General features: G+C 34.8%; 1 long non-coding RNA gene across 1 annotated transcript in view; it reads left to right on the forward strand.

Moving 5' to 3' along the window:
• The window catches only part of LOC131384612 (uncharacterized), a 461813-nt gene that overhangs the window by 376177 nt on the left and 62156 nt on the right, over nucleotides 1-23480 (forward strand). The window contains exons 4-5 of the long non-coding RNA XR_009215632.1: nucleotides 19736-19854; nucleotides 21245-21362. This is a non-coding gene — a long non-coding RNA (uncharacterized LOC131384612). The remainder of the gene's footprint in view (nucleotides 1-19735; nucleotides 19855-21244; nucleotides 21363-23480) is intronic.

Here is a 23480-nt window from a genome sequence, read left to right on the forward strand (position 1 = left end):
AACTCATTTTATGAGGCCAGCATCATCTGGATACCAAAACCTGGATGAGAAACAGCAAATAAAGAAAATTTCAGGACAATATCGCTGATGAACATTAATGTGAAAATCCTCAATAAAATACTGGGAAATCAAATCCAGCAGCACATCAAAAAGCTTATCCACAATGATCAAGTTGGCTTCATCCCTGGGATGCAAGGCTGGTTCAACATATGCAAATCAATAAACGTAATATATCACATAAACAGAACCAATGACAAAAACCACAGGATTATCTCAATAGATGGAGAAAATGCCTTCGGCAGAATTCAATACCCCTTCATGGTGACAACTCTCAATAAACTAGGTATTGATGGAATATATCACAAAATAATAAGAGCTATTTATGACAAACCTATAGCCAATATCATATTGAAAGGGCAAAAGCTGGAAGTATTCCCTTTGAAAACTGGCACAAGACAATGATACCCTCTCTCACCATTCCTATTCAACATAATATTGGAAGTTCTGGCCAAAGCAATCAGGCAAGAGAAGGAAATGAAGGATATTGAGATAGGAAGAGAGGAAGTCACATTGTCTCTCTTTGCATATGACATGATTGCATATTTAGAAAACCCAATCTTCTCAGCCCAAAAACTCCTTAAGCTGATAAAATCTTCAGCAAAATCTCAGGATAAAAGCAGTGTGCAAAAATAACAAGCATTCCTATACACCAATAATAGACAAGCAGAGAGCCAAATCATGAGTGAACTACCTTTCACAATGCTACAGTGAAAATAAAATACCTAGAAATACAACTTACAAGGGATATGAAGAACCTCTTCAAGGAGAACTACAAACCACTGCTCAAGGAAATATGAGAGCACACAAACAAATGGAAGAACATTCCATGCTCATGCATAGGAAGAATCAATATCGTGAAAATGGCCATACTGCCCAAAGTAATTTACAGATTCAATGCTGTACCCATCAACCTACCACTGCCTTTCTTCACAGAACTAGAAAAAACTTCTTTAAATTTTATATAGAACCAAAAAAGACCCCCTATAGCCAAGACAATCCTAAGCAAAAAGAACAAAGCTGGAGGCATCATGCTACCTGACTTCAAAATATATTTACAAGGCTACAGTAACCAAAACAGCATGGTACTGGTACCAAAACAGATATATAGACCAATGGAACAGAACAGAGGCCTCAGAAATAACACCACACATCTACAACCATCTGATCTTCAACAAACCTGACAAAAACAAGCAATGGAGAAAGCATTTCCTATTTAATAAATGGTGTTGGGAAAACTGGCCAGCCATATGTAGAAGATAGAAACCTGACCCCTTCCTTACACCTTATACAAAAATTAACTCAAGATGGATTAAAGACTTAAATATAAAACCTAGAACTATAAAAACTTTAGAAAAAAACCTAGGCAATACCATTCAGGACATAGGCATAGGCAAAGACTTCATGACTAAAACACCAAAAGCAGTGATAACAAAAGCCACAATTGACAAATGGGATTTAATTAAACTAAAGAGCTTATGCCCAGCAAAAGAAAATATCATTAGATTGAACAGGCAGCCTACAGAATGGAAGGACATTTTTGTAATCTATCCATCTGACAAAGGTCTAATGTCAAGAATCTACAAGGAACTTAAACAAATTTACAAGAAAAAAACAACTCTACCAAAAAGTGGGCAAAGGATGTGAACAGTCACTTCTCAAAAGAAGACATTTATGCAGCCAAGAAACATATGAAACAAAGCTCATCATCCCCGGTCACTGGAGAAATGGAAATCAAAACCACAATGAGATATCATCTCATGCCAGTTAGAATGGTGATTATTAAAAAGTCTGGAAACAACAGATGCTGGAAAGGATGCAGTGAAATAGGCACACTTTTACACTGTTGGTGGGACTGTAAATTAGTTCAACCATGTAGAAGACACTGTGGTGATTCCTCAGGGATCTAGAACCAGAAACACCATTTGACCCAGCAATCCCATTACTGGGTATATACCCAAAGGATAACAAGTCATTCTACTATAAAGACACATGCACACGTATGTTTATTGCAGCACTATTCACAATAGCAAAGACTCGGAGCCAATCCAAATGCCTATTAATGATAGATTGGATAAAGAAAATGTGACACATATACACCATGGAATACTATGTAGCCATAAAAAAGAATTAGTTCATATCCTTTGCAGAGACATGGATGAAGCTGGAAACCATCATTCTCAGCAAACTAACACAGGAACAGAAAACCCAACACCTCATGTTCTCATTCATAAGTTAGAGCTGAAAAATGAGAACACACGCAAGGGAACAGGGAGGGAAACATCACACACCAAGGCCTGTTGAGGGATGGGGGGAAAGGGGAGGAAGAGCGTTAGGACAAATAACTCATGCATCTGGAGCTTAAAACCTAGATGACAAGCTGATAGGTGCAGCAAACCACCATGGCACAGTTATACCTATGTAACAAACCTGCACACGTATCCCAGAGCCTAAAGTAAAAACAAAACAAAACAAAACAAAACAAAAATACTCATTATTTATCTCTCAGTTCTGTAGGTCAGATGTCTGGGTCCTACGCTTATTGATTCATAAGGCCAAAATCAAGTTATTGTCCATGCTGGGTTCTTACTGGAAGCTTTCACCTTTAGGGAACAACTTGCTTTGAAGCTCATTTAGTTTATTGGCAGATTTCAATTACTCGTAGCACTGAAGCCCCTGATTTCTTGTTGGGACTTCTCTCATTTGCTATAAGCTGTTCTCAGAACACTGCCTCTTAGTCTTCTAGGCAAAGATAAACTTTGTATCAAATACCTTATTTTTCAAATCTCTAGGACTTCTTCTTCTATTACTAGTCAGAGAACACTCTGCTTTTAAAGGCTCACATGATTAGATTAAATTCACTCCGAAAATCTGTATATTTTAACCTATATGTCTTAAGATCCATTAAGTAAACTTAATTAAATATATAAAATCCCTTTTGCCACATAACGTAACACAATTAAGGTAATATTATCATGGGGCCACCTTAGAATTATGTCTGCTACATTCATTCTTATACCAGGTATTCCACAAAAGGGCTTACTGAGAAATTTCAATTTGAGAATTTACTGCAATAACAACCATACATACCAATTGCCCCTTTATTAAGCCTCCCTTTACTCCAGTAATAGAAGGAAAGGATTGGCAGAGATGAGATTACCATTTTAGGGAACTGAATGTCTCTAAGGAAAACCTTTAGTATCTTTTCTTTCACTCATGCCTCTGTTTCCCAGAGAGTATGGAAAACTTCAATAGGATCACTTAGTGATATTAAACTGGTGCTCTCTCCATAAGCAAAGACTGCTGAGCATTTTTCCGTTGATTCTTGAATAACCTCCTGAAACAGCAGTGCACTGATGATGTTGGGATATTAGAAAATGGGTAGGAGACAGATGGCACAGATCAGAGACGAACTATTTGTGAATCAGTTGGCAGGGATCAGAGATGAACTATTTGTGAATCAGCCAAAATTTCTACTGTGTGGTTTGGCAAAGATACAAGCTTTCTGGCCCAAGAAAGCCTTCTCTAAATATTTTTCCATACCTAGGTATGGCCACAGCTTGTGATTAAAGGACAGTTAAATTTTGGTTATTTTGTAAAATTACAATGTATTTATGGTAAATTAAAACCAACATTGTCATTAATAAAATGAATGTCTTGAGAGAAGCAAGTTAATAATTACAAGATGCCATGTGTAGGGCCACACAGGACACAAATGCAGATAAAGCCTGGTTGCAATCTCTTTCAGTTTTAACTTTAGCTTTCAAAAATAATACGTGGCTAGTCACAAACTCATATTATATGAAATGTTATGATGAGATAACCATTAAATGAGGGGTGCTTATAGTATATACCATCAAAGTTTAAATGAGAAAATTTAGTACATGTGTCAGGCCAGGGAACTTTTAAGTGAAAATGTTAATTTTTAGGACTTTATGGGATTCTTAAACATTGATTGGAATGGAGAATATTATATTGCCATGCTTAATATGGAGTTGGCATTCAATAATATTTAATAATATAACTGATTTACTTTAGGTGTGCAGGAGCACAGAATTATGTGGAGAAAAAAAGAGCAGGGTAAGGCAGTGAAAAAGAACAGAAATCCCGGGAGGAATGATTTTGGTAGAAGCGAAGAAGTAGAAAAGGTAGGAAAACTCAGTAAGGAAAAGCCTGTAGAAGATCATAAATTGCCAGGCACATCAGTTATATATAGCCTTTCATGGAGAAAGTGGAAGAGGTAGAGAAGTGGTAAGAATAAAATGTTTTTTTATTTTTTGAGATGGAGTCTCGCTGTCTCCCAGACTGTAATGCAGTGGCGCGATCTCGGCTCACGGCAACCTCCACCTGCCGGGTTCAAGTGATTCTCCTACCTCAGCCTCCCGAGTAGCTGGGATTACAGGCACGCACCGTCACACCCAGCTAATTTTTGTATTTTTAGCAGAGACAGGGTTCCACCATGTTGGCCAGGCTGGTCTCAAACTCCTGACTTCAGGTGATCCGCCTGCCTCAGCCTCCCAAAGTACTGGGATTACAGGCGCAAGCCACCATACCTGGCCAGAATGAAGTTTTTTGTTCAGGAAATTGAAGTCATGGATCAGAGTTTTAGGACAATAAATATCTTTGCAAGCCCATATGGGTATAATATTGGGGGAACTGAAATTTTATTCATAGAGGAGAAGATTTTAACTGGTTATGTACTAGGTATAAAAAGAAGACTAAATGCCCATTTATTAGAAAACAGTTTATTGTTTATCAAATAATAGTAGCCTTGATATAAGAGCTATATAAGAAAGATTCTTAAGCCATTCGATGTGATATTGAAATGCAGCATTGGCTATGTTTGGGTATCACCTACCTGGTATGCAGTGCTGCCCCATAGAACTTTATGTGAGTATGAGAATGTTCTATATCTGCACTGTTCAATAGGGCAGTCATGAGCCATGTGTGCTTATTTAAAACTTGAAATATGGATAGCATAGCTAAATAATCGATTTTTTTAAATTTAAGTAATTTAAATGTAAACGTACGTACCGCATGTGGCTTGTGTTTACCCTGTTGGGCAGCATACATAGAAGATAACAAATATGAACTCAGATTGTAGGTCTTACTTCTGAAAGTCCAGTCTTTTTCTTTTGGCATATAAAATTAATGGGTAGAAGAAGAATGGATAAGGGAGGCTTCTATGTTTCAGAATACTTCAATGAGTTGTAGAACATGAAACATTTATTAATTTATATATAGATTCTATGGATTTGGTGTTAACATTACCTGCTAATTTGTTGCACTATCAATCACTAGCTTTTGGCTCATAGCTTTTTTTTTTTTTTTTTTCCCAGTGGCCCCCAGGTCTTTTCTCACTTGAGGACCACTTTCTTCCTCATATTGTTCTGAATGTGGTACATAGCATGAGGATTTAGCACAACTACAACTGTAAGATGCCTAGTACATCATTACTTGCCTGCATCAGGGTTCCCCAACCTCCAGTCCTTAACCAGTACCAGTCTGTGGCCTGTCAGGAACCAGGCCACACAGCAGGAGGTGTGGGGTGGGTGAGCCAGCATCACCGCTAGAGCTCTGTCTCCTGTCAGATCAGCAATGGTATTAATTGTCATCGAACCCTGTAGTGAAATGTGCATGTGAGGGATCTAGGTTGCATGCTCCTCATGAGAATCTAACGCCTGATGATCTGAGGTAGAAAAGTTTCAATGGGAAGCCATCACCACCACCCACCCACCATCCATGAAAAAATTGTCTTCCACGAAACTAGTCCCTGGTGTCAAAAAGGTTGGGACCACTTGTACATTATTCAATTACTGTCTTTATTTCTCTGCTTGCAAACCTTTCCAGAGAACTGCTCAATAAAACGCTGGGAAACTGAATCCAGCAGGACATCAAAAAGCTTATCCACCATGATCAAGTTGGCTTCATTCCTCGGATGCAAGTCTCCTTCAAAATATGCAAATCAATAAGTGTAATCCATCACATAAACAGAACCAATGACAAAAACCACATGATTATCTCAATAGATGCACAAAAGGCCTTCAACAGAATTCAATATCCCTTCATGGTAAAAACTCTCAATAAAGTAGGTATTGATGAAACATCTCAAAATAATAAGATGTATTTATGAAAAACTCACAGCTAATATCAGACTGAATGGGCAAAAGCTGGAAGCATTCTCTTTGAAAACCGGCACAAGACAAGGATGCCCTTTCTCACCACCCCTATTCAACATAGTATTGGAAGTTCTGGCCAGGGCAATCAGGCAAGAGAAATAAATAAAGAGAATTCAAATAGGAAGAGAGGAAGTCAAATTGTCTCTGTTTGCAGATGACATGGTTGTATATTTAGAAAACCCCATTGTCTCAGCCCCAAATCATCTTAAGCTGATAAGCAACTTCAGCAAAGTCTCAGGATACAAAATCAATGTGCAAAATCACAAGCTTTCCTCTACACCAATAATACACAAGCAGAGAGCCAAATCATGAGTGAACTCCCATCATACTCAATACAAAGAAAATAAAATACCTAGGAATACAACTTACAAAGGATGTGAAGGATCTCTTCAAGGAGAACTAGAAACCATTGCTAAAGGAAATAAGAGAGGACAAAAACAAATGGAAAAACATTCCATGCTTATGGATAGGAAGAATCAATATTGTGAAAATGGCCATAGTGCCCAAAGTAATTTATAGATTCAATGCTATCCCCATCAAGCTACCATTGACTTTCTTCACAGAATTAGAAAAAAAACTACTTGAAGTTTCATATGGAACCAAAAAAGACCCCATATAGCCAAGTCAATCCTAAGCAAAAAGAACAAAGCTGGAGGCATCACGCTACCAGACTTCAAAATATATTTACAAGGCTACAGTAACCAAAACAGCATGGTACTGGTACCAAAACAGATACACAGATCAATGGAATAGAACAGAGGCCTCAGAAATAACACCACACATCTACAACCATCTGCTCTTCAACAAATCTGACAAAAACAAGCAATGCAAAAATGATTCCCTATTTAATAAATGGTGCTGGGAACACTGGCTAGCCATATGCAGAAAACAGAAACCTGACCCCTTCCTTACGCCTTATACAAAAGTTAACTCAAGATGGATTCAAGAATTAAACATAAAACCTAAAACCATAAAGACCCTAGAAGGGAACCTAGGCAATACCATTCAAGACATAGGCATGGGCAAAGACTTCATGACTATAACAAAAGCAGTGGCAACAAAAGCCAAAATTGACAAATTGGATCTAATTAAACTAAAGAGCTTATGTATAGCAAAAGAAACTATCATCAGAGTGAACGGGCAACCTACAGAAGGGAGGAAATTTTTGCAATCTATCCATCTGACAGAGGGCTAATATTCAGAATCTATAAGGAACTTAAACAAATTTATAAGAAAAAACAAACAACTCTATCAAAAAGTGGACAAAGGATATGAACAGACACTTCTCAATAGAAGACATTTATATGGCCAAGAAATATATGAAAAAATGCTCATCATCACTGGTCATTAGAGAAATGCAAATCAAAACCACAATGAAATATCATCTCATGCCAGTTAGAATGGCCATCATTAAAAAGTCAGGAAACAACAGATGCTGTCAAGGATGTGGAGAAATAGGAACACTTTTATGCTGTTGGTGTGAGTGTAAATTAGTTCAACCATCGTGGAAGACAGTGTGGCGATTTCTCAAGGATCTAGAACCGGAAATAATTTGACCCTGCAGTCCCATTACTGGGTATATACACAAAGGATTATAAACCATTCTACAATAAAGACATATGCACATGTATGGTTTTTTTTGCAGAACTGTTCACAATTGCAAAGACTTGGAACCAACCCAAATGTTCACCAATGATAAACTGGATAAAGGAAATGTGGCACATATACACCATGGAATACTATGCAGCCATAAAAAGGGATGAGTTCATGTCATTTGCAGGGACATGGATGAAGCTGGAAACCATCATTTTCACAAACTAACACAGGAACAGAAAACCAAACACTGCATGTTCTCACTCATAAATGGGAGTTGAACAATGCGAACACATGTACACAGGGAGGGGAACATCACACATCAGGGCCTACTGGGGGATGAGGGGCTAGGGGAGCAATAGCATCAGGAGAAATACCTAATGTAGATGATGGTTTGATGGGTGCAGCAAACCACCATGGCACGTGTACACCATGGCACATGCAAGACTCCTACTGGCCATATGTTTCATCTATAGCTTTGATGTCTGGGCACCAATTTCTCTAGGTTTAACTATTTGCTAAATGTTAAGGCAGTGCTGTGGAAATTTGTGTAACTGGGGTGCTATGTAGGCCTGTCCACGTGATTGGCAGGGAGAATTGTCTGCCACAAAATGACAGGTATTCTTGGCAACCAGCAGAAGCTAGGAGAGAAGCATGGGCCATATTTTCCCTCAGAACTTCAGAAGCCAACTCTGCTGACATCTGGATTTTGCACTTCTACCCACCAGAGCTGTGCTGAGAATTTCGATTGTCTTAAACCACTCAGTTTGTGAACATTTGTTAAAGCAGCCATAGAAAACTAATAATCACCATCTACTTTTGGCAAGAGAAAATGAGTATGTGCAATCTGCAATTTTGCCACTTTTAAACACTTGTATTTTTGAAGAGTAACTTACTTATATTTACCTGCAATTTAAATGTATTTTATTCTTGAGGTTGAGCATTGTCTCATAAGTTTAAGAATTTTTATTTTCTTCTTTTGCATTTTTTGCGTATTTAGCTGACTTTCACTAATTTTGTCTTTTAGATACTGAAGAACAGTATTAAGGTTTATCTTTGTGTATAAATTGCAAATCTCCTCTTTTGGCTCTTTTGCCTTTTTAATTTTGTTTATGATAAAAATATTCTTCCACATCGTAAAGTTTTATTCAAATTTACTTATTTTTACTTGTATTGATTTTGTATTTTATATTTTACATAATATTTAGGATGCTTCCCATCATTTCTGGATTATAATGGAATTTACATGTATTTTTCTAGCACATATATTATTTCAGTGTCTACATTTAAATCTCTGATCTGTATGCCACAATGTGATGTAAAGTTTAGATTGAATTATATACATTTTCCAAATGAATTTTTAAGGATCTAACAATTCCTTATTAAAAATACCATTCATCACCTGATTTGGGTTGCTGTATTTATTACTGAATTTTCATGGATGCACATATCTCTTCATATTCTTTTGTATTGCTTTGTTTAGTCACTGATGCCACAGTGCTTTAATTATGGAAAATTATAATATATTGTAACATTGCTTTGGGGTATTTTTATTGGAATGTCGCTGTTCATTAATTCCTGCTTCTTGAATCTTGTTTATTTTTCTATAAGAATTAATAATGTGTCTACTTGCAGGAAAAAAGTGATTGATTATTTGATAAAAATCACGTTATATTTACATATCAACTTAAGTGGAATTGACATATTTTTCACATTGAACTTTTCTATTAAAAATGTGAGATACTTTTTTATTTGTTCAGTTCTATTTTGTATCTTTAAAATGTTTTAAAGATTTCTTCATACAATGTTTAGGAAATTTATATAAAGTTTTTGTTTAAATATTTTATAAATAAGTATTGCACATTTTATCTTGTAACTTTTTAAAAAATGAAACAGTTTTAGTTTAGTACATATGCAATCTATTAAAGCATTAATTTACTAGATTCTGTTGTTTGCAGTAGCATTTTATTAGATCCTCTTGGACATTTCAAATATATAATCATAACATCAGCAAATATAGTTTTGTCTTTTTCTTTCTACTTTTTGAACATATTGTTGCTCTCTCTTACCTAGTTACATTGAAAATATGCTCAGTTGTAGAAGTAACAGTGAGTTTCTGTTTCTTTCTCCTAACCTTAGGAGAAATGCTTCCAGTGTGTATCCAGTAAGTAAAATTTGATTTTTTGACTAATATTTACTTTTAAACCTATTATATAAATTTCTATTTATTCTTGTTTTATTCGTAGGAAAGGGTTTTGGTTTTTGCAAAATGCCTTTTCAGCATCTATGATGCTTTTCTTCATAGATGTATTCATAGAATGAATTATATTAATGGATGTTCTTCTCGAATCATACTTGCATTCTTGAAAAGAACCCCACTGTTTGATAATGTATTTATTTATTCACTGTTATATATTCTATTTGCAAACTCACATTAAACATTTTTATTGACATTTATAACTGATATTGAGTTACATCTTTATTTCTTAATGTTTATTAGGTTTCATGATGATGTAGTCATTTTATAAAAGGAATTTTAAAAATTTCTCCTTTTCATGCTGTGTAATAGTTTTAGAGTCGCTGTGACTAGATGATTTTGGAACACCTGAAAGAATCTTTCTGTGAAAAAAGTCTGGGCTAGGATATTATTATCATCATTATTATTTGTAGAGACTGGGTCTTGATACATTAATAGCCCAGACTGGTCTTGAACTCCTGGCCTCAAGTAATCCTCTCATCTTGATCCTGCTGAGTGCTTGGATTACAGGCATAAGCCACCATGTCTGGTGAGGACATAATTTTTCAGTTTGTTTGTTTTTTATGTGGATGTAAAGTTCATTCACACATTTCTTTAATTGTCCCTTTAAATTGCTCTATTTAGATTTTTCTCTCTTATTTGAGGTTTTGAATTTACTTTTTTTATTTTATTTTATTTTATTTTATTATTATACTTCAGGTTTTAGGGTACATGTGCACAATATGCAGGTTTGTTACATATGTATCTATGTGCCATGTTGGTTTGCTGCACCCATTAACTCGTCATTTAGCATTAGGTATATCTCCTAATGCTGTCCCTCCCCCCTCCCCCCACCCCACAACAGTCCCCGGAATGTGATGTTCTCCTTCCTGTGTCCATGAGTTCTCATTGTTCAATTCCCACCTATGAGTGAGAACATGCGGTGTTTGGTTTTCTGTCCTTGCGATAGTTTACTGAGAATGATGTTTTCCAGTTTCATCCATGTTCCTACAAAGGACATGAACTCATCATTTTTTATGGCTGCATAGTATTCCATGGTGTATATGAGGTTTTGAATTTTCTTGTTAATAACAATTTTGTGATCTGTTCTCCTGCACAGCTCTCTGAATCTTCTGTTTCTCTTGACCCCACTCTTCTTGCTATGCTCAATTTGGTTTCTAATTTCAGTATATTTCATCATGAGTAGTCTCTGTCATTTCAAAATAGTATCTGATGAATACTTCTGAGGGTCATAAGAACTTAAACCAACTCAATCTTACATATTATTCTGTACATTCTTCTATATCCATGCATGTAGTTCTTTTGTACTCACCAGAAACTTAAAATCTGTAGATTTTCTTAGTCTTACTGACTGATTTTTAAGTCCTCACCCAGGTTCGTATGCGTGATGGAGTCCTTTATTTAGGGATGTATCTGTTGGCATTATTTTAGTTTATAGAATTCATCTAGAACTTTCTTCAACTTTTCCCTCATTCCCCAATACGCGGCCCTTGATCTCAGGATGACCATGTGGCCCATGTTCAGAAGTTCATCAGGATTTCTTCCTTACAAGTTTTATTGAGGATACCATCTTCATGTTGTGTGTTTCTTTTTTTCCCTTTCCCGATTGGTTTATTTCATTTTCTGCAAAATTTTGTGAAAATTCAAAAACTATACTTTGTTCTTCATTATTCTTCTGGAAGACTCATGTATTTTTTAAAGATAAGAAAAATAAGAAGAGTGCCATTGTGATTATTTTGGGGGAAAGTAAGAAAGCTGAGAAGACAATGGAAGCATATCAGTCATCTCAATGCACCTAAGAGTGAGAAGGCAAAGATGGGCACAAGGATATACTGGTCACAGAGAATAAAGAAGAAAAAAATGCCTAACTAACTGAGAGCTACAGAAATCAAAAAAAGAAATGGTAAGACTAGAGTGATCCTCTTGAGATTATAAAGTTTCCCCATGGATGCAACTCTTAGCAGGGTCCATTCCCCAACAATCATGGACATTAAAATGAGCATTGGTAGAGTATTTTTGAACCATGATCTGACTTACCACCATACTCATCAATTATCATTGAAATCATACATTGATTATATCACAGATTTATTCTTTTTTTGTTTAATTTCATTAAGGCCTCTGGGCCCACATTATTGCATTCGTTTGAAAACAGTGCCTTGATCTCACTAGGATTTTGCATTTAATGATTTTGTTTGGAGATGCCTTGGAGCTTCTGTCAAATAACCAGTTAGTGATTGAGAGGGAGAGCTAATTTTTTCATAGGGTTGGCTTAGATGTTGGTTTTGTTTAGCAGCCCTTGCTACCGTGTCTATTTTTTATCTTTATTTATTTTCTACTACTCACTTAGTGAAACTTTTTTTCTATAAGCATAATAGATTATGTATATATATGTTTTGCTACACTTTGTAGGACTACATAGAGAGAAAATTTCTGTGTAATAGATTCTCTCTCTTCCTTTTTGTTTGTAATAGATTATTTTCTATTTCTCTTTTGCAAGGGAAAACTGGGAAAGCTTTTCCTTTGCCAGGAAATTGTGGAGAAGAGAGAAAAAATGGCAGAATTAGTAACTTCTCTCACTGTAACATATGCCTTCAGGACATCCTCTTGCCAAAGAGCCTGGAACCAAGTTAGCTATTATTACTGTACTCAAGGGACCTCAAAATTTCTAATCATGATGCTGGTAGCTAATGTTACATTATCTGATATCCCACACAGAAAGGTTCTGATCAAAGGCAGAGCAACACAAATGACAAAAGAAAAAAATCAGAAATAAAATTAAAATGTTATTTCTGGAAGATAAAATGGATTCTTACACAAAACCACAAAATGAGCCCAGCGCACAAATTGGATGGCTAAACTTTCTTTCAGCTTGGTGGCTATGATCCAAATGATTTCTAAAATTTGAAGGAAATCACTGCCAGATCGCTTGAATTTTCTCAAGCATTCCAATTTCAATCATGAGCTAGTTTAGCTAGAAGTCAGATTCTTCCCAAGTTCACTTGAAGACTTCTTGGCTACAAGTTCAGACATTCTGGCCAAAACTAAAACTGAATAGGAAAGTTTACATTTTTTCTATGTTTCAATTATAGAGTTTGCCACTTACTTCTACTTGAAATGGATGATGAAAATCATATGACTGTTAATAAATTTGAGGTAGTTTTCTATTCATTTTATTATGTACTTTTTAAAATAATTTGTTTCAAGTGACTTCTATCATAAACAACTAAATAAGAGTTCATGAGACAATCTTAATTCAGATTAATCTCAGTTTAGGTACTTACTGATTTTATTTCAATAAAATTTTCAAGAGATTCTTTATCAAAGGGGATTATGCCATTTATGGTGAATGAAAATGCCATGCCCATAGACACAAATTTTCTCAAGCCTTCCAATTTCAATCATTAACTAGTTTAGCTGGAAGTCAGTTTCTTCTCAAGTAAGAATGTATTCCCATATACGTATCATAACTTTTTCTTCTTATATATTCCCCCGAAATTGCATGTATTCTTAAGAAAAAAAGTATACATATATTTGAGAAGAAATTTTAAAATTATCATTTAAATTTTAATCATTACAAGTGGAAAAATATTATTTAAAATGATTGCATATTTTTTGTATTCTTCATAATATTTTTATATTCATCATATTTTTTATATTCTTCATCAATCTAGAAAATCAGTCTAAATTGTACATTTTTTGGAATTCCAAAGTTAGTGCCATACACATCAATTATCACTGAAATCATACATTAAGAATTTTAAGTATTAAGTTTGAAATGCTTACCCATTTCTTAAGCAACAGCATTGAATTTCCAAACTGCTAAACTAAATAAGTATCTCAGTGTTTTGTTTTGTTTTTTATAAACTGGGGTTGAGACCCTTGCTGTTCAGCTGCGAGGTTATCATTGTGCTGAATCCAGTGATTCCAAAACCTGAGTAGATTTCAGGAGATTTAATACAGATTTTGTGCTGCTGTACCTTAGCCACTAGAAGGGCCAAGCCAGATATTTAATACTAATGCTTAAAATATTAAGGAATATAAAAAGTTCTAAATGATAGTAATGAGTATCATTTCATTTCTCTTACAAAAGTGGAAAAGCAGTTGTCTTTGTTTTTACTTTTCTTGGTAGGCTAAATTATGTTTTAACTCTCTTCTAAGGGCAACAGTATTGCTGAAAAGCATTACTGAACTTGCAGCCAGTTAGAACATTTCAATTTAATTCCAGGTTGCATGGCATTGAATAGTTGAGTTAAGCTCTTTGAGTCTTTGGTTTATTTCACATATGAAATCCTACAAAGTGCAGCCCCTATTATTAATGAAAATATTTTAATGCATGCCTGATAGCATTAATATTTTATAAGCCACATCTAAGTGCTAATTGCCCATATGTCCTATTAGCAAAACTTTTATTATTATTGATATCAAAATCGTTAGTTAAACATTAATTCCTTTTTTCAAATGTCTGGAATTTTATATCAGAATTTTTTCTGGAGATAATATTTATTATGCCTATGATAAAATTTATGTACTGAACATTTTCCAATGTTTAGTAAACTGGAAGAAGTGTCCACTTTTAGAGTTATTGGGGAAATAGGTTAGACAAACAGAAATAAAAACATTTCTATATCATGGCTGTTGAGCTAGGAGGTAGGCAAATATTAGTTTAAAACTGCTTTTTCAAAAAGGAACAAGTTTAAAAAAATCCTTTACACTCCCCTATCTTATAGTCTAATTTGAATTATACCTAGTGTGGAATCAGAAGAAGAAATTTCAAAACTGATCTTTACTATATTTTCAGAGATCATACTTAAATTTTCTAGCCCCTTATTTTCTGTCTACTTATGTGTAAGTTATTACATTGTGGACATGTTAGAAAGTGTAGATGAAATGAAATTTTTATATTGGCTTTGGAAATGCTAAATGACCACAAAGGTAGGATTTTATTATTACATATTCATATTAAACTTTAAAAGACATAACAGCTTGTATTTTTACAAAAAATTAATCAGGGAAATGCTTTTTCATACAAAAAGACAATATGTTTTAATGCATAGAATGTGGCTTGCTTACCCTTATTCCTGTTATCAAAAATGTATTGGGAAAAAATTAACACATATGGGAAGAAAGCAAGCAAGCAAGCAAGCAAAACTCAGTGGGGCAGCATTGTTAGCTAAACTTGTGATTTTTTTTATTGCTGACAATCGTGATGACAGCTCACCTGAAAAAAGTGTCAAGAAAAATAAAACCTTAATGAGAAATTACTTAGTAATTTCATTGTGATTCCACAAGCATTGCATGTTGTAAAGAAAACTGTGAGAAATACAATAGCAAATTTAAGAGAGTTGTACCAAGTAGAGGTGTTAAACTAAAGGAAAATCATTTAAATGAGATTTAAAGACGGACCAGAAATCAGTTAAGGGAACAATGAACAGATCTTAAAACGTTTTCCTTCAGAAAGAGAATGTTCTGATTACTGCCTTTGTGAGGTTAAGAAATGCAAAATTAAGATAAGATGGCCTTTCACAACCTGTCAATAAAAGTACATAGGTATATCTTGGTGGCATCACCAATAGGTACAGTATTTTGTAGTCTCAGAGATATGAAGTATGCTGTATTTTTCATTTTAATGCCAAGGTTTAGTACAAAGGCTGGCACAAACAACCACCTCCCTAAATGACTAATGAATAAATAAATTGGGCATTATTTAATCACATTGAAGCTAGTATTGCCACAGATCCTTGGCTAGTGGAACGTGGCTCCACTCTGCCCTAAAAATCATGAGTGTTCTCCTAGCAGACTAGCTTCTAAGTGGTAAGATTTCCAAGGCAAGGTAGACATTCCATGACTCAGCAGGTCCGCAGAGGGGAGCAGGGCTTCCTACACAAGGCTGTAAGAACCATGCCTCAGCCCCTCTGCTACTGTTCACTACCCTGAACACTTGTGCTCCCTGAGGAGACAATCAGCATTTACTTTGCAGATGGGGGAAAAAGTGATTTATCTAGTGGTCCTAAAATTCTCCTTGAGAAAACTCTAGGTTTGGTAAGTTTCTTCTTATATGAAAGAAAGATCACCCAGCAGGGACTCCTAAAGAAAGTAAAGTGGGACTACCTGAAAAATGAAGAAGGTGGAGCCTTACTAAATAGTAATTTTAGGTGGTTTTCATGCAAATATGATGTATTTGTACCCATATGGTGTCAGAAAGTTACATTTTATTCCACAGATGACCAACTTCTTGTTAAATTAAATTTGGCCTGAGGCAGGCTGCATACTTTGAGTCCCTATGTAGTGAATTGCAACCTAACTTACTATGTAAACAAACTGAAAGCCTAAGAGTATGTCCTTGAAACAAACGATGGAGTTTCAGCCAATCACAAGCAGCTGGGTTTCAGTCATTCACAGGCAGTCAATTCATCACACCATGTCCAAAAAAGGCAGATGCCTAGCTATAGCCAATCAGGTAATTTTTCTACTTTGCCTCTGTGTCTGGCCTATATAAGCTTGCTGCTTGCACTGCTGGGTAGAGCTCTCTGAACCTCTACTGGTTCAGGACGCTGGCTGACTTATGAATCATTCTTTGCTCAATTAAGCTCTTTTAAAGCTAATCTGTCTAAAGTGTTTGTTTGTTTGTTTTGGTTGGTTTTGTTTCTTGCCATTCCCTTTTGCAAAGTAAATAAATAAACAAGTGATTAGAAAAACCAAAAACAAACAAACAAACAAACAAACAGGACTTTGGGTTTTTATTTGGTAAAAAAAAAAATAATAATTGTTTACATTAATAAGTCAGTGATAGAGGAAATCAATGACTATTTATTTCTCAATATGCTAGGGTCACAAAATGAAATGGAAATGTAATGCTATGCCCGAACAAAATGACTATTTTTCATGGTTTCGTATATTGGTGTTCACTATGTTATAGATAATTAAAGAAGATTCACAATATTGGCCATTGTAAGTAGCTACTTGTCTATGTTTTATCTCAGATGCCCTGTCATTTAATCATGAAAATACTCTGAGAAAATATTAAACCTATTTCATTTTATGAATTAGGAAACTGAGTCCCAAGCAGTATATGTAGCTATAACTGTAATGTTTGTAAAGATAAATCGTGTTTCCTCTTGCATCAATTATCCCCAGCACATGTTATTTTCTTTAGTCCCTGGAAGGCACTTAGAAGATAGTTGTTAAATGGCGGCATAAGAGAACAAACTTTCCAGATAACTAGCTTGTTATGTTAGATGCAAATACATCTCTAACTTCCCAGTCCACATTTCTAACAGAAGGAAAGCAACAGATTCTTTTGGTTTTATAGGCAATTCTACTTAAATTAAAACTCAATTAAAAAATAATAACAGTTTCTCAAGAAAGAATATTTCCTTACCATGAAGGATTGGAGGCAGACAACTAAGGTTGAGAGACCTGTCTACACACTTGTAGTCACATAATCTTTTTCTTGGCTATTTTTATTCAGTTATTCAATTATTCATCAGGCATTTATTGAGGGCTTCCTATGTGCCAGATCTCTTACAGGGACTCAGGATGCAGTGGTGAAAAAAAAAGGGTCCCTGTCCTCAAATTACTCATATTCTTCAATTCGTGTACTCTGACCTAAACATTTAATTCAACATAAATTCATGAATGTTGCTTATCTCTTGTGAATCTCATTTTCCCCATTTGTAAAATGGAGAGAATAAAACTTCCTCACAAAGCTTCTGTGCATATAGTATATAAAAGATGTAGGAAACTATAAAACTTGAAGCAACAATGGCTATTCAATTGTAAGCTGTACAGCAGGCTGCCACAGATATTATCTTGTTAAATTCTAATTTAATGTACTAATAGGATTATGATAATATTCGGATTATAAAGCAATATGGTCAGGAAGACCACAATTAAAGTCCCTGAACTGATATTATTCACTATTTGACCTTGAAAAATGTGTTACCCTTTTTGACATAAATTTCTTCTCCTGCAGAGTGAAAGTTTCATTCTACTTTGTGAGATTGTTATGAGGATAATTGATAATCTATGCAGATTGCTTACTCACTGAACAGTAACTATTATAATTGCTCAAAGTTGATAGATATGAGAAATTACAATTATATGGAACAATCAGAAATCTCTTAGCCTACTAGTAAGAGTATAGTTTAGTACATCTATTCTGGAAATGTTTTGGAAACATCTTCTAAAACTGAATATATGCATGTCACATGGCATGTAAATTGCACTGCATGCAAGTTCACCAGAAGATATGTTCTAGGATGATTATATCAGCACTATTCATAGTGGATCAAACCCAGAAACTACCTTAGTGCCCATCATTGGTTGAATAACTCTTCACACAAGAAAATGCTATGCAAAAATATGAATGAATGATTTATGACACAATAAAATAAATGAATCTCAGGAACAACATTTAGTGAAAGCAGGAGATATAACCCCCGCTATGTCAAAGATATTCTCCCTATACCAGGAAGAAAGTAATACTATTGTCAAGAATAGGAAGTGAAAACCTAGAGAAGTTTCTGCAAACAAATCTTGTTAAACTAATTTTTATCTCCCTAGTCGCTCAATTAGCTATCCTAACTTTACTTAACTGACTACCCTGGCCTCTGCATCTTTGCATTTTCAAGCTTTTACAATTCATTACACTTTATAGTGTAAAATTGTAAAATGTGGATATACTATATCAGCATTTGACTCTAATTGCTTCCTTGTGTCTTCATTTGCTTAGGAGGGCTCCTGTATCACATAAAATTTATATTAAATGAATTTACATGATTTTACCATTACTATGTTTCATATCAATTTAATTCTCAGGCCCAGCGGAAAGCCCTAAGAAGGTAAATGTAATGTTTTTCTTCACCTACAATGTCATTAATGCAAACTACAAAGCCAGGGTAAATGAATTAATGTTTTTAGAAATCAAAGCAGTGGTTACCTTTAATGGGGCTGGGGCATAGTGATTGCAAGGAAATATGAAGAGGGCTTTTGGGGTTTTGGATATTTTGTCTCCTTATTTGGGTGCTAGTTACAGAAGTATGTTCATGTTTATGAAAATTTAGAGTTACCCACCTGGGCATTTTTCTACAGGTACATTTTACTTTAATAAAAAGTCAGAAATTATGCGTGTTTATCAACGCCAGTTTTCATTTTTAATTTTAAGAATATAGAACATTTATATAGAGTCTATAGTTCTTAGAAATATTTAAATTGATTGATTTATTTTTCACTGTAGCTAAAATGCAGACCTGGGAGACAAGTGTCTCATACACCTGAAGTCTTCTTCGGTCTGGTTTTCAAGGCAAATTTCTAATAAGTTTCTTCCACATTCCAAAGGGCTATGTCAAAGATCTTTCAAAACAAGAATGCCATTACTTGACATAGATATGAATACCAACTGACCTTATAACAACTGGGCTTTTAAAAAAGTACATGGGAGAATCTGTCATGAGCAAAGCAGTAGCTGTTTTTTTTTTTTTTTAAGTTTCTTCTCTTGCCAATTTTGAAGAAGAGCAAACAAAAATCACTCATCACACACTGCAATTGCTACATTTGTAGCATTTATTTATGGACACTGGTATTTACAGTTCCTATTGGAGGATAATGTGCACAACAGCGCTGTGTAATTGTCTTTACTGTATTTTAGGATGCTCAATTCTATCATTCCTAATTTGAGTCCAAACCACATAAATGAAAGTCTTCGCTGTCATGGGGAATAGAAGGAAGGAAAGAAAGAAAAAAATGATGGAAGAAGAGCCAAACACTGTGAGTTTTCGAAGTAGGTCATATTAAATGACAATCCAAATATTTTCAGATTTTTCAACTTTGAAAAACAGGATAATCCCTCACTATCAAATTTAGAGGGATATTATGGTGAATACATTATATAGTATGTTGAAAATATTCTGCAATTTAACATATGTTATTCCTACTATATGTCTGACACTCTGGAATAAAAACATGAGTGAGGAATAGTTACTGACCTAACTTCCAGTCTAATGCAAGAGGTTGAGATATATAAATACAATTTCAGTATATTTACATGTCTAAGGAAAATCTAGAAGTTCTAAAACGGAAGTACTGTAGGTGAAATATTCTCACCCAAGCATGAGGGTAGATATATAACAACAATTAACCAAAAGGAAGTAGAAATATGATAGCATTTGACACTTACTCTAGCTAGGCACCAGCTTCACCCACACAAAAATCTATGAGATGGGTATTACTTTCTACCTGTTTGTTGATAATAAAACTAAGGCTTAGAGAGATTAAATGCACACCTCCAATGCATCACAATTTGTCAGTCAAACCCAGCATGATGTGTTTCTAATTCTATGCAATGATTCCAGCCAAAAATAATCTACAACCTTAGAGGAAAATAAATAGAGATATAACAGGAGACTAATTTAAAGAGAGCAGATGAATGCATGAACACAGATAATTTTGTATAAAACAAAGGTGTTTAAAACTCTACAGATTATAGAAGAAACACCTAGGTCTGCTTGGGTGTCTCAATAATTTTAAATATAAAAGTAAAACATATTTATGTATGCCAGAAGTCAGAATTTGTGGAACTCACAATCAAATGTGAAGAGCTTGCTCCAGCTGCCATAACAAAATACCATGGACTGGTGGCTTACACAACAGACATGTATTTTCTCATCACTCTGGAGTCTATAGGTCTGAGAGCAAGGTGTTCAGAGAGTGGATTTCTTCAGAGATCTGTTTCTTTGTTTTGTAGATCACCGGTATCTTCTTGTGTTTTTACGTGATCTTCCTTCTGTAAAGATACGTGTTCTAATAGCATAGTCTTATAAGGACACCAGTCATTTTGTATTAGGGCTAATCTTAATGACTTCATTTTAACTTAATTGCTCTTTAAATACCCTATCTCCAAATACAGTCATATTCTGAGGTACTGGTGTTTAGGATTTCAACATACGAATTTTGGGAGTACATAATTCAACTTGTGTAATGTTAGGATAAAAGGGGCGTTCCAGAAGGAATAAGCTTTATCACTAAAGTCAAAGCAACATGAGAAAGATGGATGCATTCTGAAAACTGTGAATTCATGATGATGGTGTATTGTGAAAAGGGGCTGTAGAGGTGAGTAGATACCTACAATTTTTTTTTTTTTTTTTTTTTTTTGAGACAGAGTTTCGCACTGTCACCCAGGCTGAAGTGTAATGGCGTGATCTTGGCTCACTGCAACCTCTGCCTCCCAGGTTCAAGTGATTCTCCTGCTTCAGCCTCCCGAGTAGCTGTGATTACAGGTAAATGCCACCACGCCTGGCTAATTTTTTGTATCTTTAGTAGAGATGAGAATTCACTATGTTGGCCAGGCTGGTCTTGAACTCCTGACCTTATGCTCTGCCCGCCTTGGCCTTCCAAAGTGCTGGGTTTACAGGCATGAGCCTAGTATTAATGGATTTTTTAGGATATTACAATAAGTTTAGATTTTTTTCTTGCCCTTTTTTTTTTTTTTTTTTGGAGGAAAGCTATGTAGAGCATTGATGAGAAAAGTGGTGTAATAATGCTTGCATGCAAGAGTTTATCTTGGTGGCAGTGCAGGTGATGTATTGGGAAAAAGGGAAAAATAAGAAAATAGTAGCAGGAAAGAGAACATTGCATTATGGTACAAGAGAAAAAATGAGGCCCTCAATTAAATCAATAGCAATGGAGAGAGATGAAAAAAATAAGAAAGAGACTAAGATGTATCTATAGGACATGATAATTGATTGGACTCAAGCAGTGACAATTAAGGAGTGAGGTACTTATGTTTCTATGATTTCATTTCTCTTGTATATTCTTCCCATAATAATTTCATCTTTTAACTATGTTCTTTTGAATGGTACACATTGAAAACTGTCAGCTACATAAGGCAGGGTTTAGGACATAAGAAAAGCATTTGCTAAATAACTTGCAGGGTCAACAAACTAGCTATGGCAGAATTAGGAATAAAATAGAAAAATTTATACTTTATCATGTTCCATTTCTTCAAAGAAAGTTGAGTATCAAAGTTGATTTTTGATTCCCTTTTCTGTATGCTCATTATAGCTCTCCCAATTATGTCCCTCTAGGGTTGCCAGATCAGATGCAGGATAGCCAGTTAAATTTAATTGCAGCTAAGCCACAAAATTATTTTAAATGTATCTCAAATATTGCATCAGACATACTAAAATATTATTCATTCTTTGTTTGAAAGTGAAATTTAACTGAAGGTTCTGTATTTTTATTTGCTAAATGTAGCAATATTACCTCCCTCTTCTGTCACCTCCATAGCCAAAGTTAATTGTAGAAGTATTTCTGCAGCTGATATTGGCAGAATAGCTAATTTGGACATGACTCTTTTACTGATGATGACTAGAAACCTTGGACAAAATACTAAATAAAATGTGCTTGAATGTATCAGAGTGCACGAGGTAATAAACATTAAGTGAGCCAGTGTCTCTATATCAGAGGCCTGGGGAGGCTACTTTACTCTGGGAACACTTGCTCATTTTCAGAAGGATGTTCTGAGAGGCTGACCACCACTTTTAAAACCTCAAAGAGCTGAGACAACTCCTGCTGTAGTCCAGTACCTACAGGAGGGTGGGCTTTAATAAAGTTCCTTTGGGATTGGAAAGCTAAAAGACTTTGGCAGAAGCAAATGTAAATCCACACTGGAGGATGATAGCTCCATCCTGAGCATCAAATACATTTTCTTTTTATAAATTTTACTTTAACTTCCGGTATAATGTGCAGAATATGCATGTTAGTTACATAGGTATACATGTGCCATAGTGGTTTGCTGCACCTATCAACCTGTCATCTATGTTTTAAGCCTTACATGTATTAAGTATTTGTTTCTATAAGCAGTTTTAAAATAATTCTCAGTACACACAAAAAAGGAGAGAAATGAGAGAAAATGAGAAAGGAAAAATAAAAAGACACAGAGACCCACAGATAATCTAGTTATTAGAAACATTAGCCACAGATGTTAAAATAATTATGTTTCTTGTGTTCGAGGTAAAAGAAAGAAATTTTTAAAAATATGGCAAAAATATGAGCCTATGAAACCTAAAAACATTCAACAAGCCTACAAAGAAACACTGCTGAGTGTGATTATGTAAACAATATATTAATTTATTGTATCATTACATTATCATATTTTATTATTGAATTTTATTACTTAAAACAAAATGCTATTTTATTATTCTGTATTTTCTGACTTATCTTAAAATCTTATATAATTTTATCACCTGGAATTTTTTAATTTAAGAAGAATTTGGAGCAATATACCATAAATAAAAATACAACACAAACCTAACATTTTTGGAAAATGTAGTAGTTCCTGTGGATATAAACATAAATTAGTGGACTTGATGAAAGAAGGAGAAAAAAGTCCACAT

Source organism: Hylobates moloch, unplaced genomic scaffold, assembly GCF_009828535.3.
Source record: "Hylobates moloch isolate HMO894 unplaced genomic scaffold, HMol_V3 SCAFFOLD_11, whole genome shotgun sequence".
Classification (NCBI taxonomy): domain Eukaryota; kingdom Metazoa; phylum Chordata; class Mammalia; order Primates; family Hylobatidae; genus Hylobates; species Hylobates moloch.